A 24,092-nucleotide genomic window follows, 5' to 3' on the forward strand; every position below is an offset into this window, starting at 1 on the left:
AGTGTATATTTTCATCACCAAAAAATATCCAAAATATATTATAAATGGAAAAAAGTTACAAAATATTATAAATAATATTATTCCAATTTGTTAAAATAATTTAGAAAGAGAAGAAAGATAAAAGGGAAAGGAAAGGAAAGGAAGAAGGAAAGGAAAGGAAGAAGGAAAAAGGAGAAAGAAAAAACAAAGAAAGAGAAAGAAAGAAAGAAAAAGAAATGGAAGAAAGAAAAAGAAAGGGAAGAAAAGAAAGAAAGGAAAAGAAAAGAAAGAAGGAAGGAAGGAAGGAAATGTACCTGCATATGTATATACAGGCATACATGTATGATATAATGGATTTAAAAACATCTAAAAAGAGGGCCTGAAAAGAAGTAAAATAAAATATTAACAATAATTATCTCTAGATGACAGCGTTAGAGGTGATTTTTATTTTTGTTTCCATGTCTGTGGGTGCTAGTAATGATCACACATGGTTTAAAATAAATAAATATAATAGAGTGGTTTCTATTTTGTACATACAAAGCAAAGCAAAATAAAATAGAAGGCACATGGTAGCTTGGCAAACTGTGCACTCAGATCATTTCAAGCTGACAGTGAGCATGTTATCCTAGAAAGTTTCATGTCCATTTTCAACATGAAAGTAGGAATGCCATATTATTCTCAGAGTCACCTCCTTGTTCTTAAACAAAAGTGGTTTTTAATCAATTTCTTTGGTTCTTGTGAAACAAAGGAAGGTGAGAAAAAGCCCCTAACCCCAGCAAGCTTCCACTTTTGAAACTGGGATTAACTAGGGTATTCACAAGCGGTAAAAATAGTATGGTCCTATAATTTATTAGCTAATTTTGGATATTTTGGCATGAAAAGGGTGCTACTGGCAATTATGTCAGGATGATAGGAGTGAACTGGACTCTCTCAGTCAAATGTGGATCTATATACATGTTTGCCCTGAGGATTTGAATGTAGGAGAAAACACAGCTAAAGTAACTTACAAGTGGAAAGCCTTACACAGTTTGCTTCACATGTTTTAAGATTTATATGTTTTCTTATCCGATCTTTCCAGCAATCCTAGAAGAGCTACTTACTCTTTCCCCGTCTTTCCGAGGAACACAGAGTAGATGGGAATCACCCAGGGTCATACTTTGATAGTCATAGTAGCAACTGGCCTCCCAACCGTGCCCCCAGTACAGCACACCCGACGTCTGTCATAAGGCACCATATCATGCTGCCTTATGACAGAAAAGATGTCTGTGAGCTTTTAGGTAATTGTTTAAAGTCAGGTGTGCAAAAGGTAGAAATTGGTCTCTGAGAAAATGAGGAATGAAGAAGCAGGAGAAAGTGTGTGTGTGCGTGTGTGTGTGTGTGTGTGTGTGTGTGTGTGTGTGTGTGTGTGAGAGAGAGAGAGAGAGACAGAGACAGAGATAGAAAAGAGACAGAGAGGAGGCACTCTGGCTTCCCTGTCCCTGGCAGCTACATGCTCTATGTATGTAGGTCTGCCACCTTTATCACAGTGGGTGTTGGAAGGAAATGCATTTCTAAAGTTCTCTATAACCTGTGAAGGAAGGTTTGTGCCATTGGGGAAGGAAAGCCTGCTTCTGTATTTGTGCACTCTGTGAACACACGCCTAACAACAGACATCTGCGAAAGGCTCCTGTGCCTGGAAAACAGAGGGAGGATTTAATTAGCACCACTTCCTCTCCCTCAGGCTGTCTTCTCTGGAAACACTTGGGGAAGCTCTGTGCTCTGAGACCAAGCTGTTTGAGATCCAGGAAAGAAGGAAACTCTCAGCTCCGTTTAAATTCTCACAGCCATAAATAGTGGGGAAGTTGAGCCCAGCTATCCCAATCCAGAGTCATTCCAGCTCTATTCGAGTCACAGGAACGTATTAGAAGAACAATAAATAGAACTTCCTCAACTTCCCCAGTATGAGAAGCGTGCTGCCCATCTACACATTCCACTCTATTTCTCACGACCTCTGGCCTCGTTCATTCCCAATTCAATAACAGGTGTTCTTCTATCCCTGCACAGGCTAGATTCTATGAAATGCTAAAGGTACATTAATACCAGTAGCAGATCCAGTCAAAATCACATGTTCCATTGCTTTCACATAGATCAATCATCCCCTGCAACAAGCTCATTCGGAATTTTTAGAACTAAAAAGATTTACTGTTCTGTAATATTCCCCAGTAAATTTATCTTCATTTAGAGAGTAAAGGTAGCACAATTTCATAGGAAAACAAAGGGTCAAAACTTAGAAATAAGCAAATGATGTTCACACTTTTTTTTTTTTTTTTTTTTTTTTTTGAGACAGAGGCTCGCTCTGTCTCCAGGTTGAAGTGCAGTGGCGCAATCTCGGCTCACTGCATTCTCCGCCTCCCAGGTTCAAGCGATTCTCCTGCCTCAGCCTCCCTAGTAACTGGGACTACACGCCATGTCACCACGCCCAGCTAATTTTTTGTATTTTTAGTAGAGATGGAGTTTCACCATGTTGGCCAGGATGGTCTTGATCTCTTGACCTTGTGATCCGCCCGCCTCGGTCTCCCAAAGTCCTGGGATTGTAGGCGTGAGCCACCTTGCCCAGCCGATGTTCACACTTTTTAATGGAATCTTCTCATTCCAGGGAATTCATGTAATAAAAACTATCTTAAAGAAGCAAAACACTACAATATTAATTGCTTATTCTGAGTAGTGATGAAAAATTGAAAACCAACTAAACACCTAATGTTCAATGAATGGCTAAGTATATCCAATTGGTATTGTACAGGCATTTAAAATAGCGCACAGACATTGCAGTAGCACGAGAATAAAGGTTGTACCTTCTTGAGTGAAATAAAGCAGGAAACCAAAACATTTTATCTTGCAATGTTCCATTGAATAATTTCACATTGGTAAAGACTAGAAAGAAAATATCTGCATTTATTGAAGTAGTGGATTGTGCATCAATTTTTGCTTTTTTTAAAAAAATTAAATGGCAGTAGCCTTAATAAAGCCTTAAAGAAGTACTACTTTGTCTTTGATCAGACAATAGAAATACTATATTTCTCAGCTGCCAGAAAATTCACAAGTAAATTTAATACAGTATTATAGTAAATAACTTATTTCCAGATCCTGGTCTAAGTATAACTGTTTCCATTTATAAGTAACTGCGTCTATCTCTGTGAGACTTTTTCTAATAATATTATAGAAGCATGTAGGGTAGAAATTATAGCTTAAAAGTTATTGTCTAATTCAACTTTTTTATTTGGCAAATATTGAAACAGACCCCCTGAGATGAAGGTTGTCCATGGCCACACAGCTCCATAGCATCAAAACATGCTACCAGACCTCTAGTTTTCTGGACTCCAGTTCACTGCTCTTTCCTACTCTTTAAGTTGCTGCATTTAGAAGAAAAGCAAAGAAACAGCCATTAGACTTATGCACTGGCAAACTGGAGACACTTTTGCCAAATGTCTGAGGCCAGTCAGTTCTGGGCTCAGAGATACAGCTTCCATGAAACAGGACCAATCCCCAGCTTCCCGTGCATCCGCAGTCCCACAGCGAGTGCTACAGGCTGAATGAAGCCTTTCTCTTTCCCCCAGAACCAGGCTGACGAATCCTTTAGGTGCAAGAAGCACAGTGCCTGAGGTTCACAAAACTTTCAGAAGTCCTTGAAATATTTTACTTTCTTTTAAAATGAGAAGGAAAAAAATAGCTTTTAGGGTCACATAAAATGTTTTAAATTTTTCTCACATCAGAAGAAAAAGTAAAATTTGTAAGGCACCTCAAACCTATTATATTTTGCCTGAAAGAGAAAAAACACATAATATTGGACAATTTAAAGTTATAGAAACAGAAGTTTTAATATTGATGTTGTTACAGTGGAAAGACAAAAAGGTTTGGAGCATAGAGATCAGAATGTGGTCCTGGCTCAAATCCATATGCTTTCTACTCCCATTTGCCATTGAATTTCTCATTCTGGTGCTCCATCCTAGACTGTCAGAGCTAGAAACCTACCACCAGTCCAGAGCTTTCCAGTCTTTTCATCATTGAGGATTCTGCTCCACGCCATACTGAAAGATTTCTGTCCTACAGAAAAACTGTACAATCTTAAGACGATTCTTTTTGCTTTTTCTAAAAGCGCAGATGGATCCATCATAGTTGGCCCCCAGTAAATGTTTGTTTCTCAGAGAAGTGGATGAATAACTACCCTGAGAAATTTTTAATCAGTGTGAAAGGCACCCTGAAAACTCCTGATCAGCTCGAAAGGCATAGCTGGCCACACTTAGTTGCCAGAACTTGAGTCAGAGGCAAAGAAAAGGCATGTTTGGGGATTTTTGTTTCCCTCTCACAACAGTTCAATAAAGGCCAATTTGAGGCTGGGAGCTGTTTTAATCCCAACACTTTGGGAGGCCAAGGTGGGCGGATCATGTGAAATCAGGAGTTCGAGACCAGCCTGGCCAACATGGTGAAACACCATCTCTACTAAAAGTAGAAAAATTAGCCAGGCGTGGTGACAGGCCCCTGTAAATCCCAGCTACTTGGGAGGCAGAGGCAGGAGAATTGCTTGAACCTGGGAGGCAGAGGTTGCAGTGAGCTGAGATCGCACTACTGCACTCCAGCCTGGGTGACAGAGCGAGACTCTGTTTAAAAAAATAAATAAATAAGTTTGAGTACAGTTTGAGTATAACAAAAAGTATCATACTTCAGATTTAGAAAACAGTACTGGCATTAAAGATGCTTGTCTTCTCTCAGCGAACCTCTTCACAAGAGCCATGTCATTCTCCATTTCTTCAGCATTACCTGCCCCCTTTTAAATTTAGTTTTCAGAAAGTCCTTCTGGGCTGCTGGCCCTCCCTGCTGCCGGTCCAGCTCCAACACCAGGCACTCCCTTGCTTTTTTCACTTGTTCTGTCTGTCTCCTGATACCTCCAGAAGTCACATAGGGTTTTTAGAAATCCTATTGCGGGTATCTATAATATCCACAAAGCTTTTGAAATATCAATAGCTACTTGATGATCCCCCTTGCTATCTCTGTGAATCCTTGGGAAGAAAAGCTGGCTGTTTAGCACTCATCTATTCCAATCTTCACAGTCTTAGTCCAATGCAGCTGCTATAACCAAAGACATGGGGCTGAATAATTTATAAACCACAGAAATGTATTTCTCACAATTCTGGAGTCTGGTTAATCCAAGATCAAGGTACCAGCAGATCGGTGTCTAGTGCGGGTCTCTGCTTTCAAGATGGTGCCTTTAACATTGTACCGTCCGAAGGGGACAAATGCTGTGTCCTCACATGATAGGAGAGATGAAAAGGGTCAAAAGGGCCTAGCTAGTTTCCTCCAGAGTTTTTATAAGGCACTAATCCCATTCATGAGAACAGAGCCCTTATAGCCTAATCCCCTCCTACAGGCCTCACCTCTTAATGTTGCTGTTTAGGGGATTATGTTTCAGTATAAATCTTGAAGAAGACACAGACTTTCAAACCATAGCATGCACCTTTTACAAGTAAGGAAACTGAGGCCCAGAATGGTTATGTGTCTCTTCTGAACTCTCAGTTAGTTATTTACGATTAAGTTAAATAAAGAATGAAATTACAGTAACCACAGAATTTAAAAATCTTGTATCTAGAGAAATATTTGTGCACAGACAGGGAACTTAGAAAAGTCTATGGCTTGTTAACAAGAACGATGACTCTGTTGCAGATGGGGTAGCGATGGGAATAGGAAGGAAGAACAGGAGTTAGTCCCTGTGGCCTGTGTGTAGTCAAAGATGTCAACTGTCTTTTCTCATGCGGACACCTCCACCTCCATGAAGGGGTTAACAGTCTCAAGGCATATACTCAAAATAAAAATCTACTTTTAATTTTGACATTTTGTAAAGGTAATTTATGTCAATTTATGTGTGCAGCCTTCCCTGAGTCTCTCTGTGAGAACAGCCGAGGGATGTGCACTGGATAAACAACAATACTCTAACACCTCATAACTCTCCAACAAGCCTGCTTCTGTGCCAGTTGAGATAAGAAAATTGGAAAACAATTCCTTACAATTTCACATTTTGTGTATTAGTGATAACATGCCAGCAGGGCTGCTCTGTGTCCTGGGGAGAGTTGAGTTAACGGAAGCTTTCTCCCCTCCCAGCTCCACCTGGGCCAGGCAGAGCCCTCTGCTCTGCTCTAAAGTGCTTTGACTCAGTAGCAGATGGAAAGAGGGCTGTGGGGAAGAATACAGGGCTAGGCTGAGAAATGTGGGTCCTCACTCCTTTGCTGTCCCCTCAGAGTGACCCTGGGTAGGTCACTTTCTTGCTTCCCCTCTCTGCACTGCAGGCTCCTCTCTGCAAAATAAAGGTGAGACTTGATTGTTTGCAAGTTGTGCTCCTGGATACTATTCCTTGTTTGTTGTTGTTGTTGTTGTTTGTTTGTTTGTTTTTTGAGATGGAGTCTCACACTGTTGCCCGGGCTGCAGTTCAGTGGCACGATCTCAACTCACTGCAACCTCTGCTTCCAGGGTTCCAGCGATTCTCCTGCCTCAGCATCCTGAGTAGCTGGGATTACAGGTGCCCACCACCACACCCAGCTAATTTTTTTGTATTTTTAGTAGAGACAGGGTTTCACCATTTTGACCAGACTGGTCTCGAACTCCTGACTTCATGATTCGCCCACCTCAGCCTCCTGAAGTACTGGGATTACAGGTGTGAGCCATTGCGCCCGGTCCTGGATACTACTCTTGAGGTTACCTGAGGGGTTCATGGGTGGGTTTTCCAGTCATCAAACTTGTTTCAGTCAAAAAAGGTCCATTTATCACTTACTGGATTTCTTCTGAAGCTTTTATCTAGGGGAAAAATGTTCAAATCTGAAAACTATCGGACTAAATTATTTGTAAGTTTCCAGCTCAATGAGTCTACAAGATTTGATTAATTTTTCTTCAGTGTCCAGAATGTTTTAGATGGAAGCCTGTAGAGATTGTTCATAGATTGTTTTCCCCATCTCATCTTCATCATGGGACTCCAACTGAGCAAATTAGTTCTCTTGTGATTCAAAAGCTGTAGGGTCACAGGAATAAGATTGTGATAACGGTCATGAATTCGGGTGCCTATTGTGGAGATTATAGGATGTCGTTTTATGACTTCCCTCTGACTCAAATAGAAATCCATATAGACCAGAGCTGCTTGGGACATGCATAGTGGAGAGCTGGGCATCTCACTCAGTCTAGGGCCAGAGACATGCTTGAGCCTCAGTAACTATTATTGTACTTAAGAAGGAAATAATTTAAAGTTCTGCTGAGCTTCTCAAACCATGTATTGATTTTTAGAGAAATTTTCTCAAAAATACATAAAGGAGAAAATGATAAAGACAATGATACTGACTAGAGAATTTTTTGGGATTACAGATCCCTTGAGATGAATTTTCTTAGACATTTGAGGGCATGCATCCACCACTCATCCAGTCTGGATTGTGATAGCACTTGAGTTCTTGACTCCTGTGGCATTGATCCTACTATTCTGTCATCGCCATTTACTTTCCTGTCTTCACTAGTGGGCCATGGGCAATTCCAGAGCAGGAACTGTGCTGCACTAATCTTCGCAGTCCAGCACTTAGCATGGGCATTCTATAGAGCAGGCATTAAGTTTAAATTTCTTGGATGGATGAATGGATACCCTGCCTGTTTCTCAGCAGTGCTTCAGATTGGAAGGACAAGGCTTATATTTGTTTTATCTTTGCACATTACATCATACACAGCGAGTGCTCTGTAAATGTTTGTGAACCGAGTGATAAAGTTCTGTGCTAAAGCACGAACGAAAGCATCTTCTCTCACAGACACACAGAGGAACTCATACCACAGTCTTTAATCTACAGAAGCTGATAGTCTAGTGGAGGTGACAGAAACACGAGCAGATAATGGCAGCCTTTTGTGATAGAGCTGTGATAGGAGTGTGTGCACGAAACACCATAGAGACAGAAGATGGTGAGTGGGAAGAGGGGAATGCGAGTGTGGGAAGTTAGAGGTGTGGAGTAAAGCACCTCAGAGCTGACTGCACACTAGAGGGTAGGTGGAGTACGTTCCAGGCAAATGTATGAGGTGTGAGAGGAGTGTGTTCCCAAAGTGGCAGGTAATATGCTATGTGCAACTGAGATGTCAGCTGCCCACCCCCAAACCCAATCCCCTGAAGATCTGGTTACACTTGGTGAAAACTAACATTTCACAATGGGAGGAGAATCTGAAATTCTTCTACCACTTTCTCCGTATTCCCTTCTCTCTGCCATCCCCTCCACACCTGCTGAGAATTTTCTCACAGTCAGCCCACTTACACATTCTGGCCTTGGCACTGTAAAAATTCCACTTGCCTTAAGAATTTCATGGGGTTAACAACTTTATCAAAGATATAGAGAGGCCACGGAGAGGAGTGTCACATTGTGTATGGTCCAGTATTGTATCATTCATCTATTTCTCACTTCTTTCTTCTCAGAATAACAAATTCTTTCTTGTTTACATGCTGGGTTTTGGTTAGAAACATATCCACTTAATCTACATATCCAGATCTCTCAGGTTCTCCCCTTCACAGCCCCTGTCCAACACTGAAATTCCCCTACAGAGATAAACTCTATGGCTAGCTATTAATATAAACCTATATAAGGATTTGTGAATTAGAAGAGAGTTGGCAGGAGAAGCAGCTGAAAAAGTAAAACAAAACCCTCTGTAAGTCAAATATTGAATTGAGTGACTTATCTTAGGCAATAGCAAAAGTGTCCTACTGTGCAACTGGCCTGACCCTGAAGACTGTGGGACAGAAAGGCGGTAGAAAAGTGGTGGCATTCTGGGGAGTAGAATAAATACGACTAAATCACCAGCCCCCTGACCCCAACCACATGCACATACAAAAGAGAGAGAAAAATATAGAAAGAGAGGAAAGAGCAACATGCAAGGCTAAAGATGTTGGTCCTGATAATGTACCCAGAGAGCCTGTAAGGACCCAGATATTTTCTCCATATATAGATGAACAAGAAAAGAGCAGAGAGATTAAAAAAAAAAAAAAAAAAAAAAAGCAACCAACGCCAACAGTTGAGACCTGCAGTAGCTTTTGTTATTTTCTCTACAAACTAAACAGAATCCCTGATTTGGAATCTGCTGATTCAGAAGCGTGGTGGTGTCAATGCCTGGGCATTAAAACAAGCCTCTGTTCCAGTTATTCAGACATCCCAGAGGAGTGTGTAGATTAATGCCTACCAGAGATTACTACCTTCCCAGCATTAATCCTCATGCCAGGCGGTGAGAACAAACATTCTACAACCAGATGTTCCTGCCTGGGAGTTTTGTTTAAGGAAGTCACCCCAAAACCTGGGTTTCTTGTTAGGCTAATTGTGACTTTTTACACATACATTTTATAAAATTTATGGAAAGTATTCATCTAAGTTCTAAAAATAGTATTTTTCCCTCAAAATAAAAGTTCTGGCCTTTATTATTCTAATGAAGTTTTTATTAATTAAAATTTTATTGAACTACGACATGCACTCAGAAAACCATAAATATGTAGAACAATGAATTATCATAAAATAAGAATACTGGTGTGATATAGTCTGAGGGTGTCCCCACCCAAATCTCATCTTAAATTGTAGCTCCCATAATTCCCACAGTGTCATGGGAGGGACCCAGTGGGAGGTAACTGAGTCATGGGGGCCGGTCTTTCCCATGCTGTTCTCATGATAGTGAATAAGTGTCTCAAGATCTGATGGATTCATAAAGAGGAGTTTCCCTGCAATGCCCCCTCTTGCCTGCTGCCATGTAAGACATGTCTTGCTTCCCCTTCACCTTCTGCCGTGATTTTGAAGCCTCCTCAGCCATGTGGAACCGTGAGTCAATTAAACCTCTTTCCTTTATAAATTACCTAATCTCTGGTATGTCTTTATTAGTAGCATGATAACAGATATTAATACACCATGTAATCATCACCGAGGTCAAGAAATAGCATGCTACCAGCACTGTGACAGGATTATTTTTCTCAAAGTGGCTCTTCAATTAGTCTTACGTGATAAAATCCAACAGGGCTGCCAAACATTTTAGATATTATCTAACTCAACATCTTCATTTTACGAATAGGAAATTAGATCCTCAGATGGGGAGTAAGGAAGTGACTTACCTAAGGTCACAAAGTAAATTAGTGGAAGCAGTAGCGTTTCAGGATTCTCTTTTCTGCTTAAACTGCCTTGAATCCCTGAGAAGGCTTTGTTGGCCTATGAAGCAAGAGAAACCTGCTCTCTGAGAGAGGTGATGTCAGCAAGATGGCCAGCTAGAAGCCCCCTAGCAATCTACTCTTCACAAAGACAGTCAGAACAACAAATAAACAACTGCATTTTAATGAAACTAACCAAGAAAGAGCATCAAAGTGCATCAGGGGAGTAACAGAAACCCTGGTGAACACAGAAACTTGAGATTGTTACGTAGAGATGGGAAGGAAATGTCAGGCCTCTACCACTCCATCCCTTAATCAGAATCAGCTAGGAACTAGGAGGAACTTCTGTCTACAATGAGGAAGCAAGCAAGAAGATCCTAGGAATCCCCATCAACACCTTGGACACCAACAGATCTCATCCCTGGGATCCCCTGCAGTCCTCACAGGCACTAAGCCCAGCTGTGGAAGCTGACTGGAGTCCACAAAGCTGTGCTCCCTCCAGAGGAGAAGCTGACACTGTGCCCTGCCCTCTGTGGTCCACAGGGCTACTGCAATACATGGTCTTGAATTAGAACTATGGCTGCAGTGTGTCTTGCTCTAGCAGTAAGTAGTCATGGCTCTCCCTTATCCTTGAGGCTAAGCTACTGCCAAACCACCCCAGACCAGGGCCCAGATATCCTCAAGCCAAACCACAATCAGCTGTTACAGCTTTCTCTGTTGGGTCAAGCAGAGGTGAAGCCACTTCACCTACCACTCCCTCTGCCTTTTCAGCTTGAGCTGAAGCAGGACTCTGCCTCTTGGGAAATAGTACTTTAGCCACTAAGAGAAGCCACACCTCCCCAGGGTCTAAATTGAAGCAGTTCCCTTCATCCCAGGAAACAGGGCCTTGACCAAGAGTGGTCATGCACCCCAGTACCTAAGCTGCAGCAGCACCTGCATCCCAGAAAAACAGTGCCTGGGCAGCCCAGAACAGTCACCACACCCTCAGGACTGAGACGATACAACACATCACCCTTCTAGGGAATCAGTGCCCTGGTTAAGCTGAGTAGCTTTGCATCTCAGGGTTAGGTTGACATAGTACCCCATGCTCCAAGGAAACAGAGCAGTGGCTGAGCTGAGATACCTCACCCTATAAGCCAAATAAGTCTAGTACCCTTGGAGCTGGACTAGCCCCCTAGAGTGGTGTCTTAGCTGCTGAGACACCCGTCTTCCTGGGGAGTGAAGTCATCACTGTGCTGTCCCCTGCCCAGCACCCGGGCTCAAATAATAGCCGTGCTCCACCATTCCGGGGTATTGTTGCCACTGCACCTGGCCTCACAGAGTCTGAGATACTGCTGAGCCCTGAAATCCCAGGGTCTACAGTTACTACTACACAGTATCTCATTCCCTGGGACTCAGGCTGCCACTGAGCCCTGTTAGCACAGGTTTCCAAATTGCAACCATACTCTGCTCTGCATGTCCAAATCTCTACAACATTCCTTTTTCCCCACAGATGTGCTGGTACTCTGAGCTCCCACCCATGGGTAGAATCACAACCATGACCCAGACCCCTGAGCCCGAGCTGCTAGGAGATGCCGCAGAGTCACAGACCCTGGCTCTGTAGGCAACTTATATTCAATCAGCCAAAGAGAGAAAACTTGTAACCAAAGACCTAGGTGTCACAATAGGTCCATGTAACACTAAGCCCACTTGTGGAATCTTGTGGAAGACCCACTGCCCTGAATAACTCCATTCATCCTTGAGCCTTGCAAGGTCCTAGTAACGCGACCTACAAGACAAAGGACTCCCTCTGCTCCCTCGGCCCCTGTGCTGCCCGACAGCCAGGACCCCCTAACGTTAGAACCCACATTTCCCCCACCATATCCGCACCTTATCCCGCAGGACCCAGTCCCCCAGGGTGGTGCTTCCGTAGAGGGAAACCGAGAAGCAGAAGAAGCCGAGAGTGAAAGTAACCCGGGAGGGCCGGCCGGCCGAACGCGAGGCTGCGTACAGCGGGACCAAGCTTCCCGACTCCCTGACTCCACTGTAGCCTTTTTCCACCAGTGATTTATACAATTGGAAGTCCCAAAATGCTCGGTTCTCAGATAATCCCAAAGATCTAACCTCGTTGTTAGCACCAGCCGACCTGGGATGACTGTCAACAGCTCCTCCGAATCCTGTTCACAACGGAGGAGCGGGAAAGAATCCAAGTTGAGGCCAGAAAGCTGGTTCCAGGAGATGACGGCCAGCCAACTGCAAATCCTGACCTCATTAACGTGGCTTTTCCTTTGACCCGGCCCAGATGGGACTATAACACGGCAGAAGGTAGAGGACGACTGCTCATTTATCGCCAGACTCTAATGGCGGGTCTCCGGGCTGCAGCTCGCAAGCCCACCAATTTGGCTAAAGTATATTCTGTGTTACAAGGTAAGACAGAAAGCCCCGCTGTGTATTTAGAGAGATTAATGGAAGCCTTCAGACAGTTTACCCCTATGGACCCGGAAGCACCGGAAAATCAGGCAGCGGTAGTAATGTCCTTTGTAAACCAGGCAACACCAGATATTAAAAGAAAACTCCAGAAATTAGAAGGTTTAGAGGGAAAGCAGATTCAGGACCTCCTTCAGATGGCCCAGTGAGTTTATAATAATAGGGATACTCCAGAAGAAAAACAGTTCGAGGCAACCAAAGAAATGACCAAAGTCTTAGTAGCAGCTTTCCCCCAGGCAGGGAATGGCCAAAGCAGAAAGCAGAAAAAGCAAGGCCCTAGGCAAGGATTAGAAAAGGATCAGTGTGCTTATTGCAAGGAACGTGGTCACTGGATTAAAGACTGCCCAAAGAAACGGAGACCAGCTAACCCTACCTCCGTACTCGTTACCCAGGACTCTGACTAGGGAGGACGGGGTTCGGACCCCCTCCCCGAACCCAGGGTAACTTTGCAAGTGGAGGGGTCCCCAGTTCGCTTCTTGGTCGATACTGGGGCGGAACACTCAGTCCTAACCAAACCAATTGGAAAAATGTCTAAGAAAACATCCTGGGTGTATGGGGCCACAGGCATCAAAAAATACCCCTGGACAACCCAGAGGACTGTAGACTTAGGGACGGGAAAAGTCTCCCATTCCTTCCTAGTCATCCCAGAGAGCCCCTGCCCTCTACTAGGGAGGGACTTGCTGACAAAGATGGGGGCCCAAATCCACTTTGAGCCAGAAGGGCGCAAGATAACTGATTCCCAAAACAGGCCAATATCTATCCTGACTGTCACCTTAGAAGATGAGTACCGACTCCATCAAGAGCAAAAGCCCCCCGATCAGGGAATTGACTCTTGGCTCCAGCGTTTCCCTGAAGCGTGGGCAGAAACTGGGGGCTTGGGGCTAGCTAAACGTCGACCTGCCATATTTGTGGAAGTTAAGCCAGGGACGGACCCGGTTCGGGTTCGGCAATATCCTATGCCCCTGGAGGCAAGAGAAGGAATTACGCCCCATATCCGCAGACTCCTAGACCAGGGAGTCCTACGGGCTTGCCACTCATCCTGGAATACTCCACTGTTACCTGTTCGTAAACCCAACAGTACGGACTACAGGCCAGTACAGGATTTAAGAGAAGTTAATAAAAGGGTCATGGACATACATCCCACTGTGCCCAATCCATACACCCTTCTGAGTGCCTTACATCCCGAAAAACAGTGGTATACCATTCTTGATCTAAAAGACACTTTCTTCAGCCTTCCTCTGGCTCCCAAAAGTCAAGAACTCTTTGCATTTCAATGGACGGATCCTGAGAGGGGCATCAACGGTCAGCTAACATGGACCAGACTGCCACAAGGGTTCAAGAACTCGCCAACCCTGTTCGATGAAGCCCTTCATGAAGATCTGGGTGAGTACCGGCGGCAACACCCTGAAATAACTCTTTTGCAATATGTTGATGATCTCTTAATAGCAGCCAGGTCCCCAGAAACTTGTGTTCAAGGGACTGAGGACCTCCTGAAGACTCTGGGGGAGCTAGGCTACCGAGCCTCAGCAACAAAGGCTCAGATCTGCAAGTCGAAGGTAACTTATCTGGGGTACCTATTAAAAGGGGGGCAACGCTGGCTAACCAAAGCCCGAAAGGAAACAGTCCTACGCATCCCTAGACCCCAGTCAACACGGCAAGTGAGAGAATTCCTGGGGTCGGCAGGGTTCTGTAGGTTATGGATACCTGGATTTGCTGAGTTAGCCAAGCCCCTATACCAGGCAACAAAGGAACGGCAGCCCTTCAATTGGACGGAAGAGGCTGAGCTGGCCTTTCAGCAAATCAAAACTGCCTTGTTATCAGCCCCCGCGCTGGGGCTCCCTGATGTCTCCAAGCCCTTCCACTTATACGTGGATGAAAGTAAGGGTGTTGCAAAAGCCGTGTTAACACAGTACCTAGGCCCCTGGCAGAGGCCAGTTGCCTATTTGTCAAAAAAATTAGATTCAGTGGCTGCTGGCTGGCCACCCTGCCTCCGGATAATCGCGGCGACCGCCCTAATGGTCCGAGACACTGATAAACTTATCATGGGGCAAGAGTTGCGCGTTATAACCCCACATGCCATTGAAGGCGTCCTCCGGCAGCCGCTGGACTGATGGATGAGTAATGCCCGGCTCACCCACTATCAAGGACTGCTGTTAAACCCCCTCAGAATAACTTTTCTGCCCCCAACCTCTTTAAACCCTGCTTCACTGCTGCCAAATCCAGACTTGGACGCCCCGTCCCATGAGTGCACTGAGATACTGGCTCAGGTGCATGGGGTGCGGGAGGACCTGCAAGATCGTCCGCTCCCCAACACAGAACTCATCTGGTTCACTGATGGCAGCAGCTACGTCCACCAAGGCCAGCGGTATGCAGGAGCAGCTGTAACGTCAGAGACTGAGGTAATCTGGGCAGAACCCTTGCCTCCAGGGACATCGGCCCAAAGAGCCGAGCTGATAGCACTCACACAGGCCCTCACCCTAGGGGCAGAGAAAAAACTAACAGTATACACGGATAGCCGCTATGCTTTCGCTACTGCGCACATACATGGGGCCATCTACAGAGAGAGGGGACTATTAACAGCTGAAGGCAAAGAAATAAAAAACAAGCAAGAGATCCTAGCTCTATTAACTGCTTTGTGGAAACCAAAGAAATTGACTATTGTACATTGCCCTGGGCATCAGAAACCAACTACGCCAATTGCTCGAGGCAACTTCTTAGCCGACCAAACCGCAAAGAGCATAGCAAAAGCTCCCAGTCAGCTCCTCGCGCTCCAGCTCCCTGATCCTGGCCCGCGAAATTTGCCATGTTTTCCCGACTATACCGAACAGGATCGCGAATGGATGGACACGCTTCCCCTAAAACAGGTTCAAAATCGGTGGTGGACTGATATAAATGACCAAACCATCCTACCAGAAAAATTAGGATGGCAGGTGTTGGAACATATCCACTGGACAACCCACCTGGGTGCCCGGCGAATGATGGACTTAATCAGGCACGCCAAGTTCAGAATCAGACGCATAGCTGAACTGGCCAGCGATGTCACAACAAATTGCAAAGCCTGCCAACTGAACAACGCTTGCCCCCAAACCCAGACCACCGCAGGAATCAGGTGTAGAGGAACTAGGCCTGGTGTCTATTGGGAAATAGACTTTACTGAGATAAAGCCTGGAAAATATGGGTATCAGTACTTACTTGTCTTTGTAGATACTTTTTCAGGATGGACAGAAGCGTTCCCAACTAAGAGAGAAACTGCTCAGGTTGTAGCAAAGAAAATTTTGGAAGAAATCCTCCCCAGGTATGGCTTTCCCATCCAAATAGGGTCAGACAATGGACCAGCCTTCGTTGCTAAGGTAAGTCAGGATTTGGCTTCCATTCTGGGGGCAAATTGGAAATTACATTGTGCTTATAGGCCCCAAAGCTCAGGACAGGTAGAAAGGATGAATCGGACTCTAAAGGAGACCTTAACTAAATTGTCCATGGAGACTGGCGCTAATTGGGTAGTACTTCTCCCCTACGCTCTGTTCCGGGCCCGAAATACCCCTTACAGACTGGGCCTCACACCATATGAAATCATGTATGGCAGACCCCCACCCCTGGTCCCCAGTCTAAAAGATGACTTACTCAAACCTGAAACTGAAAACATCTCTGAGCTCTTGTTCTCCTTACAAGCCTTACAGAAAATTCACCAGGAAATTTGGCCCAGACTACGAGAACTGTACGGGGCAGAACCTCCGCTGACGCCTCATCCATTCCAGCCGGGAGGCTGGGTCCTAGTCAAGCGCCACCAGCAAGAAACTCTTCAACCCAGGTGGAAAGGACCACTGCAAGTACTCCTGACTACTCCCATCGCTCTCAAAGTAGAAGGCATCGCTTCGTGGATCCACTACACACACGTCAAACCAGTGGACCCAGCATCCGACCTTCTCGGGCCGTCTGGAGCACCGGTTACATGGACTGTAGACAAAGCTAAGAACAATCCCTTAAAGCTAACCCTGCGCCGTCATCCCCATAGCCGTAACCATGTCTAGCTTACCTATGCTTTTATGCCTTATGCATCTGACTCTCCTCACTGCTGCACCATCTAATCCCTATGTCTGGAGGTTCTGGCTCTATGAGAACAAAACTCACCCCGGGGAATCCCCCCAAGCGGGTAAACTGCTAGCTAGTGCAGACTGCCCCCCCTCCGGGTATAATACTATAGTTTACCTCAATTTCACTAAGTTCCAGATTGCCCAACCAGCAATATCCATGATCTGTTTTGAGTATGATCAGACTGAACATAATTGTAAAAATTATTGGTGGCACCAGAGTGCAGGTTGCCCATACAGCTACTGTAAGATGCACTCTGTCTGATACTGGATAGAACAACAAGGGTGGTATTTTAACCAAACTGAGTCCCCAGTCACCTATATCTGGATAATTAGAGACCCGTGGGACTCTCGGTGGACAACCCCGCAACATGGAGGGGTATACTATTCATCAACTAGTACCTGGCCCAGTAGCCACTTATATTTGTGGCGAAGTCTAGTCCAGATTCAACCCTTAATCCATACACAGATCCACAGACAAGAAACCAAGTTATCACAGGACTTGCAGCCCTTCTCTTGGCTGACCTTACTACAGGAAGGGCTAGCAGTAGCCAACCTTACTGGCTTAGGCGACCTGTCCTCTTGCTTTATGTGTGCCACCCTAGGAAGACCGCCATTAACCGCTGTTCCCCTATCCTCCCCCCCCCACAAACTATATACCAGACTCTAATTTATCAACAGTTGCAATACCCGATGTAGCCCTGTATCGTGACCCTTACCAGGAAAAATACCCCTACTGTTATTCAGCATTCAGTAGCAGCCTCTACAACCAGACGGCTACATACCCTAATAGCCCCATATGTGCTCCCCCTGGTGTATTCTTCTGGTGTAACATGACCCTGCTAAAAACTCTGTCCAAAAGCATCTCTGACGGGCAGCTGTGTATCCCCGTTACACTAGTTCCCCGACTGACTCTGCTGACCCCGGCAGAGTTTATAGGCTGGGCAGGGACTGCCCCAACTGAAACTACGCAACATAGACGGGCAGTTTTTCTACCGCTAATTGCCGGAATATCCTTAACCACCTCTGTTGTTGCGGCAGGGCTAGCAGGAGGGGCGTTACAATACTCCATGATAGAAAACGATAAGTTACTTCAACAGTTTTCCCTGGCTATGGAAGCATCAGCCGAGTCACTTGCATCTCTCCAGAGGCAACTCACTTCCCTGGCCCAGGTAACTTTACAGAATAGAAGAGCCCTAGATCTGCTCACCGCAGAAAAAGGGGGAACCTGCATGTTTCTCAAAGAGGAATGCTGTTTCTATATTAATGAGTCAGGATTAGTTGAAGAGAGAGTCCAACGTCTACATAAACTAAGCTTAGAAATGAAAAAGCAGCAATTTGCTACAGCTGCTAACAATTGGTGGAACTCTTCAATGTTTTCCCTTCTGGCCCCCCTTTTAGGCCCCTTGATGTCCTTATTACTTCTATTTACCATAGGCCCCTGTGTAATAAATAAGATTTTACAATTTGTCAGAGAGAGATTTGATACGATCCAACTCATGGTCCTCCGCAGCCATCACCAGCCTCTCCTGCACCCAGAAAGTGAGGTTGCACTGTAAAACTCCGAAAATCCAAGATTGGATGTCCAGTTACTTATGAGAGGGGGAAATGAAAGGACACAAAGATACAAAAATGCGTACCCTCCCTTCCCCCCCGATGTTGCTAAACTCTTTGTTCTGCTTTCTAATCTCTGCACGTACCAGAGGTTTCATAAGTTCTGTAAGTACATGTTTTTCTTTCTGAGGCCAGGTCACAAGGAATGTTTAAGTAAGATAGCCAGGTCACAAGGTGTGTTTAAGCAAGATAGCCATAAACTGGTTGTGCAACCTGACGCAATATAATTAACTGCCTTTGTGTAAAACTGCTCTTCCGCCTCAAGGGTTGTACTGAAATATCAGAAATGGCGGGAACCAATCATAGCTTGCCAAATCGCTTTGTTCAAACTCCAGCCAATCATACCTCTAATTTGTATAATGATTCTATGCCTACTTTCCTTAGACTATATAACATTGTTCGGAGCTCAGTGGGGGAGCTCTCCTGCCCGTCTCGTTTCACGAGCGAGGGAGAGTTCCAGGTTCGAACCTGTAATAAAGATCCTTGCTGCTTAGCTTTGACTCTGGACTCTGGTAGTCTTCTTCGGGGAATAAACGGTCTGGGCATAACAATTTGAAAGTAAGAATATATGTATATTTATGTGTGAACTGCTACAACTACTGAAAAAGCAATGACCAAAATTAGCCAGAATAGGCAGTAAATGTCCTGAGAAAATTAAAAGACCTACTTGTGATACTCGCATTTCCTTGCTTCTGTGAATATTTATCTCAAAGCTGGCTCGTTGCAAAGGGATGATGTTTGGTTTTGATCAGCCTTTCTGTAAATGCATGACTCAATCACAAAGCAGCTAAGAGGGGAGTAGGAATATGGATCAGGGAAAGATTAATCAAAGCACTCATTATGAGGAGTGGTTGGTAATACCATCTTTATATATTAAATGTACATGCATGTTGTAATCATACCTCTCAACTTCTTTATCTATAAAAAATATGCACATTGATGCCAGGCCTGCTTACTCTACACAATTTTTGTGAAGATTAGATGAAAAAAGTTGTGAAAGTCCTCTGTAGATGATGAAGTGCCTTGATCCTGCATCTTTTGAAGAGCTATTAGCATTATTATCATAGAAGTAGGAGGCAATAAAATAAAATAATATCTGTACAGAGGCTGTTGGCAGTTCCTGAAGGATGCCACAGAGAAAGTGAGGCTGCCCAGTGATTTGAGGTAAAGCTTTTATCTATCTTGATGAAGTCAACATTATTGGCAAGACGTGGGGGTGACAGGGAGGAGAGGGGATGTGTTTAGACCAGGGATGTGTCAGTTCTTCCCAGAAGGCCAAGGAGACCAGGTAGAAAATGAAGCTCACAGGGCCAGAACTTGATGCTGCCCACATCACCTGTGAACATGCTTACTATGTCAATTCCTGCCTCTAGAGAATTTTTTTCAGAACATAAAGGCAGTGAAAGAACATCTGTGGCTTATATATGTCCTATTTGTGAATAGAGAAATTCAAGTGAATGGATAAGTCTGACTATTCCTTAGAGCTTCTCTTTTGATATAGGTTTCACCAGAAGTGGGTTAGTTCACAGCATTCGTGTTTGGCAGTATCTCTGTATCTAAGAACTTCATCGATGAGATCACATAGTGCTTAAAGGGATCACCTAAATGACGTGACTCTAAAATGTATTCCCTGTTAACTATGAGAGAAGCTCTATCTTCCCTTTTAAATGGGCTATAGCCAATTTATAATTATCAGAACTATTTCTACTTAATATTATTCCTTATTTCTTCTCCTGCATCCCACCTAAAATAGGTAATGTCAGGCTCCAAATGCCATTGGTGTTTGACGGTCCTCTGTAAATCTCCCACTAAAGCATAATCAGTGGATATACTTATTCGAAAACGCCATAGAGAGTAGCTAAAACTAACTCTCCATTTGGAAGTGACAGAATATAGAATCTTCAATTTAGGAGAGGCCTCATGTGCTAGTTCAACACCCCATCCGGGATGGGTATCTTGAAGAACATTACATTGGATAACTAATGATGTTATCTAACTGTAGATTTATGTCCCATGACATAAATGGGCCAAGCCAGCATATTATCACAAGCTATTCTGGTATACTCGAACATGTGAAAAGAGAGGAATCATTTGAAATAAGTGACCTTTCTAGCTAGATTTTTTTTACTCATCATCTCCTAGTGGCAAATCCAAGGATATCCCTTATTCCAATTTTTAAAAAATAACAATTCTATTTTATTTATAGTATCAGAAAATTGACAGCTATCTAAATGTAGTTTATGTAGAATATTATATAACCATTATAATTAACATTGTACAAATACAATAGAAAGATATCTATGGCATTTTTTTAAAATCAAGCTACAAAAAGGACATAGCATGATCATAGTTTTTACAAAAATAAAATATAGATACATATAAAAGAACATTTACAAGGTTATCCACCAAAATGTTCACATTAGTTTTCTCTGGGTAATGGGATTACAGGTTTTCTTAAAATTATATTTTCTAATTTTTTACAATGAAAATGTTATAAAAAGTAACAAATGAGAAAAAAAAAAGGCATTTGTTCCAGTAAAAATACTCAAAAATCTAAAGGGTGCCTACATTTTCATTACAGATTTCTCTTTCACTGTCAAGGAAAAAAATATTATATTTTGTAAAGGAAATGTATTAAAGTTTGACTTTCAGAAAATCTTCAAAGGTAAAAGTCAGAACAAGACGAAAATTAATGTCCAAATAGAGACTATTTCTTGTACACAGATAATTGGGTTATTGGTCAATGACTTTTATCTGCCCACTGATATGCAAAGCCTGCATACAGGAAAAAAAGTCAAAAGTATTTCTGAGGAATGGAGACAGTGTCTCTTGGGCAAGGCTTATCTTACAAGAAGTTATGAAAGTGCTATGCAGGCCAAGAAGTTACAAACCTGTTATGTAAATTATATGAGGGTAAAGGAAGGGAGGAATGTTTGCTTAGAGATAAGCAGAGTGCACTTCCAATGAACAGATCTTCTGAGAACAAAGCCCTTAGTTATAGGTGGACTGGACAGGGCTTGGCAGAAGTTCTACTCTTACAAAAGAAGACCACAGCAAGTGATGTGGAGGAGGAAAAGGGAGAGATGGCAGTGACTGTTTTAAACATATGACTGGGAGACAGAATAGTAAAGGCAGGGTATCCAGACAAGCGATTCCACACCCATCGGACCTAGAGCTTGGACCTCAACACAAGCCAGGCTCAAAAACGCTGGTCGGAAACAAAACAGAATAAAATATTTTCCACCTTTCTTCCTTCATTGTGCCAAATGGGCTAGAAGTCATAGCATAACCCACCTTCCTCAGAGAAGAGGTCAAAAGAAAATGCCTGGCCAAAGGGAATCCATGTCCCAGCACACAACCCTAAAGGTCCTCACGTCTGTTAACTCTCGAATGAATTTTCTGATGTCAGTGTTTCTTGAAATGCATCTGTTCTCTAGTAGAGGTAACATTACTTGTATTGCATTGAACAGGTTTTCTTTTTTTCTTTATCTTTTCTTTTTATTTCGTTGATTTCTGCAGAAGTTCAATTCTTGCTTGTTTTCAGTTTTTGAGTTTTCACTCCACTTGGGAGTTCAGTCAATCAGTTGCTGAACCAGACAACTTATTATAACTTCCTCCATTGGAGCCTGAAATATATCTTTACTTTTGATTTAAATACAACATTGTGGGTGATGTATCAAGATTACTCACTTACTCACTACAACTCAAAGACACAAATGTTTGGAGAATTAAGTCAACTCTTTTGGAAGGTAATGGATAAGGAGCAATTCAGATAAAAATTGATTCATTTCATACAATCAATACCTTTATCAGAAAATAGACCATCATATTAGAGAAAGCTTTGGAGTCAGAAAGACTTGAGCTTGAATCTGGGCTCTGCAACTTACCTGCTACTTGAGTTTGGGTGGCAGTTTAAACCCCTCAGCCTCAGTTTTCTCAAATGTCAAGTAGATCCACACATCTTACAGGACAGTATAAGAATTAGATGAGGCTGGGTGCTCATGGCTCACGCCTGTAATCCCAGCACTTTGGGAGGCCGAGGCAAGCGGATCACGAGGTCAGGAGTTTGAGACCAGACTGACCAACATGGTGAAACCCCGTCTCTACTAAAAATACAAAAAAAAAAAAAATTAGCTGAGCATGGTGGTGGCGCCCGTAATTCCAGCTACTCAGGATGCTGAGGCAGGAGAATCACTTGAACCCAGGAGGCAGAGGTTGCAGTGAACTGAGATCACACCACTGCACTCCAGCCTGGGCAACAGAGTGAAACTTTGTCTCAAAAAAAAAAAAAATTAGATGAACTTGGCTGGGGTGGCTCATGCCTATAATCCCAGGACTTTGTGAGGCTGAGATAGGAGGCTCGCTTGAGCCCAGTGGTTTGAGACCAGCCTGGGCAACATGGCAAAACCCCGTCTCTACAAAAAGTACAAAGAATTAGCCAAGGGTAGTGGTGCGAATCAGTGATCCCAGCTACTCGGGAGGGTGAGGTGGGAGGATCACTTGGGCCTGAAAGGCAGGGGTTTCAGTGAGCCGAAATGGTGCCACTGTGCTCCAGGCTGAGTGACAGTGAGACTCTATCTCAAAAAAAAAAAAAAAAAAAAAATTAGATGAACAAATGAATCTAAAGGCCTAGAAAATATGGTAGGATTTCAAAAAACAGTTTAAAGTCTAACTGAATCTATGCTAGAAGAATTGGAACAATTGTGAGCAGAATATATGAAATCTCATGATAGTGGGGAATCCCTGGAGAAGTAGGCATCAGGAAACTCAGGTTCAGGTATAATCCATTTCTTCTCTGGTTATCTTTTTTATTTTTTCAGATGTACTAGGAGAATATCGAACTACTTGCCCCTCACCTCAATTTTCTCTCTAATTTTGCTGGTCAAGGACTCTACTCAGGTCTGGTGTGGAGCCCTCATTCTAATACAAGATGGAGCTCTTACAGGTCATTTATAAAATAGGTCAAATATCAAAAACAATAAGACTAAAAGAACTGGAATATATTTATTTTTATCATCTTTATCCTACTATAAGTCAAAAGTTGCTAGTTCATGGTTAAACGTTTGCAGACAACTGCGTCTTTAAGAGTACCAAGGGTAAGAAATCAGAAAGAACAAGTTACTAGTTTTTGTTTTGTTTTGTTTTAATTCAACAAGGAAATAAACATTGAATGGTAGGGACTTTCTGTCTGGTTTCATTAGCTGTTCCCTCCCAGCGATGAGATCAGCACTTCAGAGAGGACCAGCCTTCCTAGCCTGGGCAAATTTCCAGTTAGACCTGGTCAATCCAAGAAAAATTCCCCTCTCACTCTCACCAATCACAACACTTTGGGTCATCATTGACTTTTCTCCAGTTTATGAAATAACCCAGTCATTACTTTCTGGATTTTTTTACATAGTGAAAATTTCCATTTAGTGTTTATCTCACACAGAACAAAGATTTTATCTTTGGCTATTCACTATGCAACTACAATTCAAAGATAAATTTTTAAAAAATAACTTGCTGCCTAAAGCTTAGAGCCTAGTAGAAGCATTAATGACTTAAGTATCAAATTTAAATTGGAAATATTTAAAATTAAAGGTTCTTATTGTATCACATGAGGTATGCATATCTATCATGGAGTATAATACAACTCTTGGAAATCATATTTTTAAAGACAATTAAATGACAAATAAAAATCTACAGAATATTGCTATGTGAAAAAGTAAGGGTCCTAAGCTATACATTCCATATGGTTTTTCAAATCCTGAAAAATATACAAATAAGCAAAGAAAAATGTTAGAAAGTAA

At 43.2% G+C, this 24,092-nt stretch overlaps 1 protein-coding gene across 6 annotated transcripts in view; it reads right to left on the reverse strand.

Moving 5' to 3' along the window:
• TPRG1 (tumor protein p63 regulated 1) overlaps positions 1–24,092 on the reverse strand; it is a 365,690-nt gene that overhangs the window by 112,673 nt on the left and 228,925 nt on the right. The gene's annotated exons all lie outside the window — the stretch shown is intronic.

Source organism: Macaca mulatta, chromosome 2 (genome assembly GCF_049350105.2).
Source record: "Macaca mulatta isolate MMU2019108-1 chromosome 2, T2T-MMU8v2.0, whole genome shotgun sequence".
In the NCBI taxonomy this organism is placed as follows: domain Eukaryota; kingdom Metazoa; phylum Chordata; class Mammalia; order Primates; family Cercopithecidae; genus Macaca; species Macaca mulatta.